This window comes from Salmo salar, chromosome 13 (assembly GCF_965601325.2).
Source record: "Salmo salar chromosome 13, fSalSal1, whole genome shotgun sequence".
Lineage (NCBI taxonomy): Eukaryota > Metazoa > Chordata > Actinopteri > Salmoniformes > Salmonidae > Salmo > Salmo salar.
Genome location: NC_138303.1, coordinates 22,991,185 through 23,003,211, shown reverse-complemented (window position 1 = coordinate 23,003,211; position 12,027 = coordinate 22,991,185). Strand labels below are relative to the sequence as shown.

Genomic DNA, 12,027 nt, shown 5'->3' with positions numbered 1-12,027 from the left:
GAGGTTAACTAGAAAGTCAGGGCACCACGGAAGAACGTATATAGAGCCTTTATCTTCCGAATAAACTCTTAAAAGACTTAGTAATATTTTACATCGATAGCCGTCATCTCAATCCTCACCTTATTTCAGTCTCATAATGAAAGTTGTAAATTCTTGGTTATCTTCACGAACCCTGGCTAACAAGTTGAAACAGCAATACAAAATTGGGTTTAATTATTTATTTACTAAATACCTAACTAATCACACAGAATTACATATACACAGAATACAAATGATATCATACAGAAAACGTCCCTGGTGGACGGAGCCGACATGGCGGCTTGTTACACAAAGAAAGGTGGTTGGGCTTGAATGAAAGAGCGGGAAGACTGAGGAACACAGAAACAGCTATGCTTTCGTAAATACAGAATCTTATGCATTCTAAATTACCGCCCATTTGGAAAAGGAAAATACAATAAATATTTACTCTGAGCTGCGCTTCAGTAGATTGGTCGTAGATGCTGGCCGGGTTGGCCAACAGATCTTCCTGTCCTCGGAAGAATGTCAATGGTGGTGAAGTAGATACGTTGTAGTATCTTCGTCTGTGGTAGACTGGATCCGTCGTCCGTCCTTTCCTAGCCCACGTCTACAGCGGCCGCTGCTAACTCAACGGCTAGGAAGTATCACTTCTGTAGCGAATAAGTTCAAAGTTCATACCATTCACAACCAAAGCTCACGTCGAGGTTGGCTTAGTTCTGTACTTGACATGTGTGTCCTTGTAACGCAGAGGCTGCAGACCTCACGTAGTGGAACTCGGTTACATTGTGTCATTGTCTTATATAGTGGCGAGGGAAGGAGGGTGTTTCTCATCGTTTATAACCCCTGTCTCTTCACAGGGGTGGGCCACTGATCAAGCAGGGCACTTTCCTTATGAAAACCCAATTCTCTCAATTGGAAGCTAAAATTACATTTAATCTCTTAACAAACAATTTCAATATCAAACATTTCAATTGCTTAACAATTCCATGTGACTCATAACTAGAGGGTGTATACTTTCCCCAGGTACAGTTTATGTCATCCTGTCATCAGTCATAATGTCTCAGATGACAACTGAACTGATATCCATACTCATTAAGTTCCAAAGCATATTTCCAACTGGTTTTATTACCAAAATATGGTTCCTTTTCCCCATTTGTTTGATGTTCCCAGACTCTATATTTAACAAAGGCTATTCAACAGTCCTTCAGTAGGGTCAGAAAGAGAGGGGAAGGGAGAAAGGTATTTATGGGGGGGGGGGTCATAAACCTTACCCACAGGCCAACGTCATGACACCTCCCAATGGCACATGTTCAAAGTGGATGGCCCTTAATAATGTCCCAATTTCAATATGTGGGGAATAATCAGAGTTTCCCAAGCAGACAAATCACCCACTTGAGCCACCACTGTCCTTTGCGGTCCATTATGTCTTGTCCATTTTCCTACCAAGTACACCAGCAGCATGAGAGAAGTTTGGACAGGTTCTCTCTCCATGCTCACTCCACATGGACTCATGTCGCACTCCTAAGAGAAAAGGCATGAGAGAAAAGTCAGTTGATAACTTCAACTGGATGCTGTGTACAGGTTGCTGGCTTGGACTCAGGAAGAAGAGGTGAAGGACCACAATGAACGCCATTGTTGCTATTACTTCAGATGGTTAGAGGTGGTGAGGCTCACTGTTCTTGGTTGAATTCTCTCTTCCGTGCATCGAGATACCATATGTGGTCACCTTCGCCATAACCTTGAGAGAGTACAGACCAGAACAGTTTAGGACATTTCTGAATCAGGAAATCCAAACCAACTATTTATTGTCTGACAAATTATTACCCACTAGCAATATTCTTAATACAAATGTTCTCTTTAACATTTGTCTTAGACAACACACAGTTGAAACCATTTTTGCAAATTGGCTTATACTCCCCTATCATCTTGGCGATCTCACTGCAGAGTTACACGGTCAGGGAGTTAGAGGGCTAATCCTTAGGCAGAAATCACGACCATCCAGCAGACCCAATCTGGTTAGATTTGTATTGAAACAAGACAAAAACAACATATATTGTGATTCATGTGTCCCAAATAACCAACAACAAAAACACTACTCATGGTACAAATCACACAAGACTATTGAGAAAATATAAACGTCTTCCTAATTATCAGTGTTTACATACTACATTTAAATCTCACCCAATGTCTCTTGACTTTCTAGTGAGGGTGATCAGGCCTCACCAGAAAGTCAAAACCAATGTCAGAGGTCATTCAACCCCATTAAGTTAGTGTTTCTTTGCCTTTTCTTTCCCTGTATCTCAGAATCAGTGACAATTCAAACATTTTGTGTATCAGGTTTACATTTGGTTTTTCAGTACATTTCTTATCAAGGGAATTTACGTGTGTAACCAAAACACTGACAATAAATACTTCAGAAAATATAATGTCTGTACCCTTTAACCTGTTTGGGATAGGGGGCAGTATTTTCACGGCCGGATAAAAAAACGTACCCAATTTAATCTGGTTACTATTCCTGCCCAGAAACTAGAATATGCATATAATTAGTAGATTTGGATAGAAAACACAAAAGTTTCTAAAACTGTTTGAATGGTGTCTGAGTATAACAGAATTCATATGGCAGGCCAAAACCTGAGAAGATTCCATGCAGGAAGTGCCCTGTCTGACAATTTGTTGTCCTTCTGTAGCATCTTTATTGAAAATACAGCATCTGTGCTGTAACGTGACACTTTCTAAGGCTTCCATTGGCTCTCAGAAGGCGCCAGAAAGTGTAATGGGGTGTCTGCTGTCTCTGGGCGAAGAACAGCAGGAGAATTTGTTAGTGGTCAGCCTGGGAACAGTGAGACTGAGAGGCGCATTCACGAGAATTCTCCATTTTTTTCTTTCAGCCTTTGAATGAATATAACGTCACCCGGTTGGAATATTATCGCTATTTTACGAGAAAAATAGCATAAAAATGTATTTTAAACAGCGTTTGACATGCTTCAAACTAAGGTAATGGAATATTTTGAAATTTCTTGTCACGAAATGCGCCGGCACATCACCCTTCGGATAGTGACCTGAACGCACGAACAAAACGGAGGTATTTGGATATAACTATGGATTATTTGGAACCAAAACAACATTTGTTGTTGAAGTAGAAGTCCTGGGAGTGCATTCTGACGAAGAACAGCAAAGGTAATCCAATTTTTCTAATAGTAATTCTGAGTTTGGTGAGCCCCAAACTTGGTGGGTGTCAAATTAGCTAGCCTGTGATGGCCGGGCTATGTACTCAGAATATTGCAAAATGTGCTTTCGCCGAAAAGCTATTTTAAAATCTGATACCGCGATTGCATAAAGGAGTTCTGTATCTATAATTCTTAAAATAATTATGTTTTTTGTGAACGTTTATCATGAGTAATTTAGTAAATTCACCGGAAGTTTGCGGTGGGTATGCTAGTTCTGAACATCACATGCTAATGTAAAAAGCTGGTTTTTGATATAAATATGAACTTGATTGAACAAAACATGCATGTATTGTATAACAATGTCCTAGGAGTGTCATCTGATGAAGATCAAAGGTTAGTGCTGCATTTAGCTGTGGTTTTGTTTTTTGTGACATATATGCTTGCTTTGAAAATGGCTAATTTGAGCTCCCTTTTAGAAACTTTAGGGTGTTTTCTATCCAAATCTACTACTTATATGCATATTCTAGTTTCTGGGCAGGAGTAGTAACCAGATTAAATCGGGTAATTTTTTATCCGGCCGTGAAAATACTGCCCCCTATCCTAAAGAAGTTAACTTCTTACTTAAAGCACTGGTGTTACCCAAACTATAATCAGATTTTGTAACAGAATTTACGTGACGATAGTCCGTACATAAGCGGGACGTACCGTCAGGCTTAGGAACGAGAATACACGGGGAACTCCAGGAGCTGTTACTGGGTTTTGCCATGTCATTCTGTTATAAATAAGCTACCTCACTCTTTATTACTTCTCTTTTCTTAGTGTTAACCCGATACGAATGCTGACAAATACGAGCAGCGTTCCCCACATCCACATCATGTTCCAAGATGGACGTGCGACTTGGAACGTCCTGAAACACATTGAGAAAACTATTTATCAATAGGATAAGAACATTCGTTTGATCGTTATCCAAATGTTCCATTTGAGGGGGTAACTTTTTCAGCATCTCCGAATTACATAAGCGTTCACACTGCTGTAACGTATGGCATAACTCCAACCCGTCCTCCTTATCCTCATCTAGGTCCCAGCCAGGCTTCAGCACCACCACAGCCACACTGGAGATGGCGGGCTGGACCGGCTTACCTGAGGAGCTGTCTGGAGAGTCACACATATAATACGCGTTCAGCATGTTAACATAACACACACGGGAAGAACGCCTACTATCTGGGAACTTTATCACATAATTGGTGTCACTGAGTTTCTTTTCCACAAGATATGGCCCAGAAAAACGTGCCGACAGAGATAAGCCAGGGATTGGCAAAAAAACTAAAACTTGATCCCCTGGTGCAAAAGAACGGCCAGCAGCCTCTTTGTCATAATGTAATTTCATGCGTTTTTGAGACTAGGAGAGAGACTTTTGGGCAAACACGCATGTGGTGTGCAGTCTCTCCCGCATCTTACTGACATAATCCAACACATTTTTAGGGGCGCTACCAGGTGTAGGAGACAGGATATGCTCCTTCAAAACCTTTAGCGGACCCCGTGGGGTGTGTCCAAACACAAGGTCAGCAGGGCTGAACCCTCAGGACTCTTGTACTGTTTCCCTGATAGCAAATAAGACAAATGGCACTGCCTCATCCCAATCGGTACTGGCATCCATGCAATACTTGCGTAGCATCGCCTTAAGTGTCTGATGCCAGCGTTTGAGGTCCCCTTGACTCTCCGGATGATACGGACTGGAGACCTGATAGGAAATACACAGCGTCTTTAACACATTTGAGAACAGTTTTGGCATAAAGTTAGTTCCTTGTAAAGATTGGATTACTTTAGAGTCCAAACGTAGAGAAGAACCTAACTAGTGCCTTCACCACAGTCTTAATCATTATAGTACAGAGAGGGATAGCCTCTGGGTATCGAGTAGCACTGCACATTATTGTTAGTAAGAACTGGTTACCTGACCTAGTTTTTGGCAACGGACCTACACAATCGATTATCACTTGTTCAAATGGTTCCCCCACCACAGGAATCAGTCAGAGCGGCGTACAAGGAACTGTTTGATTTGCTTCCCAGTGAGTTGACAAACATGACATGTTTACAAAATTGGACAACATCAGACTTCAAACCGGGCCAGAAAAAATGTTGAAGGACTCGGTTATAAGTCTTGGTGATCCCTAAATGTCCAGACCACGCCTTGTCATGGGTGAGTGACAGCACCTACTGTACAGTGTAGGAACAACCACTTGAAACACTTCACTCTAGTCACTAACTGTTATGAGCTGCCCATTTATGCATCAAAACTCCTGCTTCCATAAAGTAGGCGGTCTCCCTAGTTTTAGCTTCCTCAAATGGAAATTACCGAAGCAAAACACTTGCGAAGACTGGTGTCTCCCTTTTGACATTCAATCACCATCTCGGGGGTGACAGACAAAATAATATTATGTAATTGGGCTGCGATTTCATTTTCCCCTGCATTAGTTTTTACGGGGGTAAAAACCGTCGGCCTTGCAGAATGAGTACTCTGTGCATTGTCTTCAACCTCAACATTCTCAAAAATGGAACCAGACAAATCCACCACATCTCCCAGCTTGCGAGATTGTGCCCTCGTTAACACACAAGCAGAAAAACATGGGGAAATGCTTGACCCAATTTATCATCTGCAGTTTTGATTTCTGGGTTGTCTACTACTTCTCACACAGAAGTCATGTTACCACCAGCGATATCATTCCCAAGTAACAATGTGGCTCCTTTTACTGGCAGTGTAGACACTACCCCAACACGGAAACGTCCTGATACCAAGTCTTGACACCAAGTGGACCCAGTGTAATAGTACAGGTACGGTTTCTGTCTCTATACCCTGTAATATGACATGCGAGCCACAATACGTTTCAGGGGACCAGGGTAAAGCATCAGTGACTATTACTGACTGCGCTGCCCCGGTGTCTCGTAAGATTTGTATGGGCTTTGGATTAGCTTGTTCTCCAGTTAAGGAAACACAACCGGCATAGATAAACGGAGCATGGATAGGATCCAGTTTCCCAAATGCTGAATCAATAAGTGGGTCCAGCAGATGAGCCACAAACTGGACTAAACCCAGCCTTTTAATTTAGGGGATGGTGATAGGAACTGTTTAGGTTTATTTTTCAAAACCGGGCAGTCCACAATCACGTGACCCTTTTGGTGACAGTAAAAACGTTCACAGATTTTGTGCCAAGACTTAGGATCGGCAGAGGAAAACGACCTGAATGAGGCACAGATGACGTAATTGTTCGGCCTTCAAAATGAGGCCCACCAAACACAGTCTTGTGTGTCAGAGCATACTCACCTGCCAACACTGCTGCTTGGGCCAATGTTGCCACTTTCTGTTAATTTAAATGAACTACAAATCTATCAGGCAGGTTGCTTTTAAAATCCTCCAACAGCATCAACTCCCAAATATAAGCAAAGATGTTAGCTTTGGTGGCTGAACACCAGTGATTAAACAGAGACTCTTAGTCCCTAGCAAACTCAACAAAAGTACAGTGAGAGGTTTTTTTGTGGTTCCTGAAGCGCTATCTATAGGCTTCAGGCACCAACTCATAAACCTGCAACACGGTTGTTTTAACTTATATCGTACTGTAAACTGTCTTCCATGGAGAGAGCGTCTACTACTTCCTGGGCTTTCCCAGACAATTTACATTGCAACAGGAGCGACCAAACCTTGAGTGGCCAGTGCAGTGTAGGGACACACACTCAAATGCAAAGAAATAGGAATCATCTTCCAACTCCCAAAATGGAGGGACTAAAGCAATATTTTTACTCAGTTCGAAGTGGGCTTGATGACGGGCAGGCTGTGGAGTTGCACTGGAGCCAGCGTCTATCTCCAGTTGTTGGATCCTCACCTCCTTGTCGGCTTCTGCTTCCATTTTCTAAATCAAACTCCAGCTGTCTAACGTGCTCTTTATTTTTTAGCTCAATTTCCAAATGGGCCAGCCTCACTTTTAGCCTAGCGGTCCCGTCTGAATGACCCGAAGCAGAAGATAAAGGGTCGAATCGGGGAAATGTAAAGGGGGTACGAGCAACCCCTTCCTCCGTGTCATCCTCCGACTTGGCATCGGAAAGTCTAACCGTCTCCTCATCTTTCAACGAGAAAGTTTGATTTCCCACTAAACCCTCCCTGACTAGCACAGAAAGCTCAGCCTTTAGGGCTTTCTCAGGGACGAAGAGGCCATAATGGTCAGGTATGGCGCAAAGGTCTACTTCACGCAACCTCACTAACCGATGGCGCTTCAATAAAATTGGAGACGGCTGAAGCAGCCATTTTGTACACAGCAGCCTCCTGAACACACGTAAATTAAACAAGTCACCCAAACTCACAACCTTACCCCCACGCCTCAATCACCAATCACAGAGAGCTCAGAGCAGCGGGGTCCTGTGGATTTAATAATCCTGGATGAGCCTCCATTATGTTACATACGTCTCTTGGAAGAGGGAACAAAACACCCTGCTACATCTCAACTCCCCGTGGAGTGAAACAGTATGTGATCGTAGATTGCAGAGACAGGTGTATCCCCTGACGAGAGGGAGGGGTCAGAGCTCCAATCAGCTGCTTAGAATCCAGGAAGCCATTTCCTGAAATACACACACATACAAACCCAGAACACAGAAACTGGGGAAAGTAACATCTTTAGTCTCCTTAGTCTCCCCAAATCTCCCATTCTTCTGTCTTCCCAAATCTCCCATTCTTCTGTCTACCCAAAACTCCCCAGTCTACCCAAAACTCCCCAGTCTACCCAAAACTCCCATTCTTAGTCTCCCCAAATCTCCCCAGTCTCCTAAATCTCCCCAGTGTTAAATAATCTCCCCAATTCTCCCATATTCCAAATTTCCCAAAATCTCTCCAATCTACCCAGTTTCCCCAAATATCCCAGTTAGATTCCCAAATCTCTCCAGTCTTCCCAAATCTCTCCAGTCTTCCCAAATCTCCCCAGTCTTCCCAAATCTCCCATAATCCCCAGACTTCCAAAATCTCCCATCTTCCCCATCTCCCAATTCTCCCACCTTCCGAAATCTCCCGTCTTCCAAATCTCCCAGTCACCCAGTCTGTCAGTCTTCCAGCTCACCCCATCTACCAATCTTCACATATCACCTCAGTATCTCCAAATCTCACCAGTCAACCCAAACCTCCCCATTCAACCCAAACCTCCCCATTCAACCCAAACCTCCCCATTCAACCCAAACCTCCCCATTCAACCCAAACCTCCCCATTCAACCCAAACCTCCTCTGTATCCCAAACCTCCCATTCTTCTGTCTCCCCAAATCTCCCCAGTCTCCTAAATCTCCCGTGTTCCAAAATCTCCCCAATTGACGCATATTCCAAATTTCCCCAAATCTCTCCAGTCTTCCCAAATATCCCAGTTACAGTTTCCCAAATCTCCCCAGTCATCCAAATCTCCCCAGTATTACAAATGTCCCGTTTTACAAATCTCCCAGTCTCCCAAATCACCCCAGTCCTCCAAAATCTCCCCAATCTTCCCAAATCTCCCAGTCCTCCCAAATCTAACAGTCTCCCAAATCTAACAGTCTCCCAAATCTAACAGTCTCCCAAATCTAACAGTCTCCAGTCGTTGTTCCCCAGTCTCCCAAATCTCCCAGTTACAGTCCCAAATATCTCCAGTCTCGCAATTCTCCCAAATCTCCCCAGTCTCCCAAATCTCTGTTAAAAGCCTCCCAAATGGCGCCAGTCTTGCAAATCACCCAAATCTCCCAAGTCTACATAGTCTCCTAAATCTCCAGAATTCTCCCATCTTCCAATCTCCCATTTTATCAGTCTCCTAAACCTCTGTTACACAGCCTCCCAAACCTCTCCAGTCTTGCAAAACTCCCAAATATTCTAGTTAGTGTTCCAAAATCTCCCCAAATCTATCTATTCTTCCCAGTCTACCCAAATATTCCAGTTACAGTTTCCCAAATCTCCCCGGTCTTCCCAACTCTCCCAAATCTCCCACAATCCCCAGTCTTCCCAAGTCTCCAGTCATCCCAAGTCTCCGTCTCCCAGTCTTCATAGTCGTCTAGTCTCCCCAGTCTTCCAAATCTACCAGTCGTCCAAATCTCCCAGTCTCCCCAGTCTTCCAAATATCCCAGTCTCCCCAGTCTTCCAAATATCCCAGTCTTCCAGAATCTTTCTATTTCTCCCGTTTTCCAAAATCTCCCCAGACTTCCCAGTCTTTAAAATCTCCCCAGTCTAACCAGTCTCCCCAGATCAACCGTCCTCCTAAATCTCCCAGTCTTCTCAAATCTTCCATTTCTCCCATAATCCCCAGATGTCCGAAATTTACCAAGTCTCCCCAGTCGTCCCAAATCTCCCCAATTGTCCCATATTCCAAATTTCCCCAAATCTCTCCCGTCTTCCCAGCCTCCCCAAATATCCCAGTTACAGTTTCCGAAATCTCCCTAGTCTTTCCAAATCTTCCCAAATCTCCCCAGTCTCACAAATCTCCTAGTCTCCCGTCTTCTCAAATCTCCCAAATCATCCCATTCTCCCCGTCTCCCCAGTCTTCCATTTCTCCCATAATCCAGATTTATGAAATCTCCCGTCTTCCAAATCTCCCAGTCTTCCCAAATCTCCCAGTCTCCCCAGTCTTCACAAATCTCCCAGTCTCCCCAGTCTTCCATTTCTCCCATAATCCCCAGTCTTCCATTTCTCCCATAATCCCCAGTCTTCCATTTCTCCCATAATCCCCAGACTTCTGAAATCTCCAAGTCTGCCCAGTCTCACAAATCTCCCAGTCTCACAAATCTTCCAGTCTGCCCAGACTCCCCAGTCTCACAAATCTCCAAGTCTCACAAATCTCCAGGTCTCACAAATCTCCAGGTCTCTCCAGTCTTACAAATCTCCCAGTCTCCAAGATGTCCCCAGTCTGACCAGACTCCACAGTCTCACAAATCTCCCAGTCTCCCCAGTCTTCTCAAATCTCCTAGTCTCCCAAATCACCCCATTCTCCCCAGACTTCCATTTCTCCCATAATCCAGACTTCTGAAATCTCCCGTCTTCCAAATCTCCCAGTCTTCCCAAATCTCCCAGTCTCCCCAGTCTTCAATTTCTCCCATAATCCCCAGACTTCCATTTCTCCCATAATCTCCAGACTACTGAAATCTCCAAGTCTGCCAGTCTCACAAATCTCCCAGTCGCACAAATCTCCCAGACGTGCCCAGTCTCCCCAGTCTTACAAATCTCCCAGTCTCCCCAGTCGCACAAATCTCCGTCTTACAAATCTCCCAGTCTCCCCAGTCTTACAAATCTCTGTCGCACAAATCTCTGTCTCCCCAGTCTCACAAATCTCCCAGTCTCACAAATTTCCAAAACTCCCCCGTCTTTCCAAAACTCCCCCGTCTTTCCAAAACTCCCCCGTCTTTCCTTCCAAATGTCCCGTCTTTCTTTCCAAAGCTCCCGTCTTTCTTTCCAAAGCTCCCGTCTTTCTTTCCAAAGCTCCCGTCTTTCTTTCCAAATCTCCCGTCTTTCCAAATCTCCCCAGTCTTCCCAAATCTCCCCAGTCTTCCCAAATCTCCCCAGTCTTCCCAAATCTCCAGAATTCTCACGCCTTCCAAAATCTCCACAAATCTCCCCAGACTCAGTCTCACGAGTCTTCCAAATCTCCCAGTTAGTCTCCCAAATATCTCCAGTCTCGCAATTCTCCCCAGTCTCCCAAATCTCTGTTACAAGCCTCGCAAATCACTCCAGTCTCGCAAATCTCCCCAGCCTCCTAAATCACCCCAGTCTACACACTCCTAAATCTCCCCAGTCTTCCCAAATCTCCAGAACTCTCCAGTCTTCCCAAATCTCCAGAACTCTCCAGTCTTCCAAATCTCCCCAGTCTTCCAAATCTCCCCAGATTTAGTCTTCCAAATCTCCCCAGTCTTCCAAATCTCCCCAGTCTCACTTTCTGTCTTCCCAAATCTCCCCAGTCTCCTAAATCTGTTACACGGCCTCCCAAATCTCTCCAGTTTCGCAAATCTCCCAAATATTCTAGTTAGTGTTCCAAAATCTCCCCAAATCTATCTATTCTTCCCAGTCTACCCAAATATTCTAGGTAGTCTACCCAAATCTCTCAAATCTCCCAGTCTCCCAAATCACCCCATTCTCCCCAGTCTTCCATTTCTCCCATAATCCCCAGTCTTCCATTTCTCCCATAATCCCCAGTCTTCCATTTCTCCCATAATCCCCAGTCTTCCATTTCTCCCATAATCCCCAGTCTTCCATTTCTCCCATAATCCCCAGTCTTCCATTTCTCCCATAATCCCCAGTCTTCCATTTCTCCCATAATCCCGTCTTCCATTTCTCCCATAATCCCCAGACTTCTGAAATCTCCAAGTCTGCCCAGTCTTCCCAGTCTCACAAATCTCCCAGTCTCACAAATCTCCCAGTCTGCCCAGACTCCCAAACCTCCCAGACTCCCAAATCTCCAAGTCTCACAAATCTCCAAGTCTCACAAATCTCCAAGTCTCACAAATCTCCAAGTCTCACAAATCTCCAAGTCTCACAAATCTCCAAGTCTCACAAATCTCCAAGTCTCACAAATCTCCAAGTCTTCCATTTCTCCCATAATCCCCAGACCTCCCGAAATCTCCTGTCTTCCAAATCTCCCCAGTCCTCCAACTCTCAAAGTCTCCCAAATCTCTGCAGTGTTCCAAAACCTTCCCATTTCTCCCGTTTTACAAAATTTCTGCAAATCTCCCCAGACTTCCCAGTCTTCCAAATCGACCCCCAGTCTAACCAGTCTCCCCAGTCTCCCTAAATCAACCGTCTCCCATAATCCCCAGACGTCCGAAATCTCCCAAGTATCCCCAGTCTTCCTAAATCTCTCCAGT

General features: G+C 44.4%; 1 protein-coding gene across 3 annotated transcripts in view; it reads right to left on the bottom strand.

Moving 5' to 3' along the window:
* Positions 1–203: 203 nt before the first annotated feature.
* The window catches only part of LOC106566658 (coiled-coil domain-containing protein 71), a 51,531-nt gene continuing 39,707 nt past the window's right edge, over positions 204–12,027 (bottom strand). For 2 of the 3 annotated variants that reach the window (XR_001319918.3, XR_001319917.3), the window contains 2 exons: positions 1,664–2,030; positions 204–1,539 (listed from right to left, as the gene is read on the bottom strand). The gene's annotated coding sequence lies outside the window, so the exon portion shown is untranslated. The remainder of the gene's footprint in view (positions 1,540–1,663; positions 2,031–12,027) is intronic. The other variant, XR_006758508.2, reaches the window with a different exon arrangement.